We start from the raw sequence: 2500 nt of genomic DNA on the forward strand, positions 1-2500 counted from the left end.
CTCTCCAACACAGTCTGATTCTGTCTGATCTCTCCAACACAGTCTGATTGTCTGATCTCGCTTTATCAGTCTGATTTTATCAGTCTGATTCTGTCTGATCTCTCTTTATCAGTCTGATTCTGTCTGATCTCTCCAACAGTCTGATTCTGTCTGATCTCTCTTTATCAGTCTGATCTCTCCACCACAGTCTGATTCTGTCTGATCTTTCTTTATCAGTCTGATTTTATCAGTCTGATCTCTCTTTATCAGTCTGATTCTGTCTGATCTCTCTTTATGAGTCTGATTCTGTCTGATCTCTCTTTATCAGACTGATTCTGTCTGATCTCTCTTTATGAGTCTGATTCTGTCTGATCTCTCTTTATCAGTCTGATCTCTCCAACACAGTCTGATTCTGTCTGATCTCTCCACCAGTCTGATTCTGTCTGATCTCTCCAACACAGTCTGATTCTGTCTGATCTCTCCACCAGTCTGATTCTGTCTGATCTCTCCAACACAGTCTGATTCTGTCTGATCTCTCCACCAGTCTGATTCTGTCTGATCTCTCCACCAGTCTGATTCTGTCTGATCTCTCCACCAGTCTGATTCTGTCTGATCTCTCTTTATGAGTCTGATTCTGTCTGATCTCTCTTTATCAGTCTGATCTCTCCAACACAGTCTGATTCTGTCTGATCTCTCCACCAGTCTGATTCTGTCTGATCTCTCCAACACAGTCTGATTCTGTCTGATCTCTCCACCAGTCTGATTCTGTCTGATCTCTCCAACACAGTCTGATTCTGTCTGATCTCTCCACCAGTCTGATTCTGTCTGATCTCTCCACCAGTCTGATTCTGTCTGATCTCTCCACCAGTCTGATTCTGTCTGATCTCTCCAACACAGTCTGATTCTGTCTGATCTCTCCACCAGTCTGATTCTGTCTGATCTCTCTTTATCAGTCTGATTCTGTCTGATCTCTCCACCACAGTCTGATACTGTCTGATCTCTCCAACACAGTCTGGTTCTGTCTGATCTCTCCAACACAGTCTGATTCTGTCTGATCTCTCCAACACAGTCTGATTCTGTCTGATCTCTCCAACACAGTCTGATTCTGTCTGATCTCTCCAACACAGTCTGATTCTGTCTGATCTCTCTTTATCAGTCTGATTCTGTCTGATCTGTCCAACACAGTCTGATTCTGTCTGATCTCTCCAACACAGTCTGATTGTCTGATCTCTCTTTATCAGTCTGATTTTATCTGTCTGATCTCTCTTTATCAGTCTGATTCTGTCTGATCTCTCCAACACAGTCTGATTCTGTCTGATCTCTCTTTATCAGTCTGATCTCTCCACCACAGTCTGATTCTGTCTGATCTCTCCAACACAGTCTGATTCTGTCTGATCTCTCTATCAGTCTGATTCTGTCTGATCTCTCTTTATGAGTCTGATTCTGTCTGATCTCTCTATCAGTCTGATTCTGTCTGATCTCTCTTTATGAGTCTGATTCTGTCTGATCTCTCTTTATCAGTCTGATCTCTCCAACACAGTCTGATTCTGTCTGATCTCTCCACCAGTCTGATTCTGTCTGATCTCTCCAACACAGTCTGATTCTGTCTGATCTCTCCACCAGTCTGATTCTGTCTGATCTCTCTTTATCAGTCTGATTCTGTCTGATCTCTCCACAGTCTGATTCTGTCTGATCTCTCCACCACTTCTAACCCACTTCAGATTTAAACCCGAAGGTAAAAAATGTGCAGAAAATTTTAAATCTATTGAAGATAAAATTTTGTTTATTTTGTTTCTGAGATTAAATTAATGATGCTAACGTGCTAACAGGCTAACAACATAGTGCTGTGTCATTACTGCTCAGTACACGCAACAAATACAGACTGTAATATACAGAATATTAAATGTTAATTCTATAAATTATTATTAAATAAAAAGAGAAATAAAAGTGAATATAAATGTCACAAACCTGTCGTAGCTCCACTCTTTTAGGGTGATATTACTTCTTCTTCTGCGCCAATTGGTGCGAGAAGGTTCTAGCGCTTTAACGTTCACCTTCGCCTCCTGGTGGCTGAGTGATAAAACTACAACCTGTGGCCTTCAACAGGGCATTACAATTCTTTTTATCGATAATACGAAGTCTTATTAAATCATGTTAAAGACACTGAAAAGTAAATTTTATCTGAAATCACCTAAATAACTCGTTGCATTTATTTAGTAATCTAAACAGATGTGTTAAAATGCTAGACTTTTACATGTACTGCCGCCATCTTGTGGCTGAGTAAAGAACTACACCCACTACCAAAGCCCTGGAATGATTAAATTATTATACACTTCTTATATAACAAAACAAAAAACTGCGTATTGAAATAATAGATTAACAATTTTATTTTGAGTAAAATGACTTGTAGATATTTTAGTAAGATAAAATAATATAGAAAATAAAGCACTTATATGTTGATATGCCATCTTGTGGTTGAGTGATAAATTACACTTGCGACTAGGCATTAATAAAATATTTT

The 2500-nt window shown here is 39.2% G+C and overlaps 1 protein-coding gene across 1 annotated transcript in view; it reads right to left on the minus strand.

Moving 5' to 3' along the window:
- The window catches only part of ccdc124 (coiled-coil domain containing 124), a 12425-nt gene extending 10380 nt beyond the window's left edge, over positions 1-2045 (minus strand). The window contains exon 1 of the mRNA XM_060882115.1: positions 1948-2045. The gene's annotated coding sequence lies outside the window, so the exon portion shown is untranslated. The remainder of the gene's footprint in view (positions 1-1947) is intronic.
- Positions 2046-2500: the final 455 nt, after the last annotated feature.

This window comes from Tachysurus vachellii, chromosome 11, assembly GCF_030014155.1.
Source record: "Tachysurus vachellii isolate PV-2020 chromosome 11, HZAU_Pvac_v1, whole genome shotgun sequence".
Taxonomy (NCBI): domain Eukaryota; kingdom Metazoa; phylum Chordata; class Actinopteri; order Siluriformes; family Bagridae; genus Tachysurus; species Tachysurus vachellii.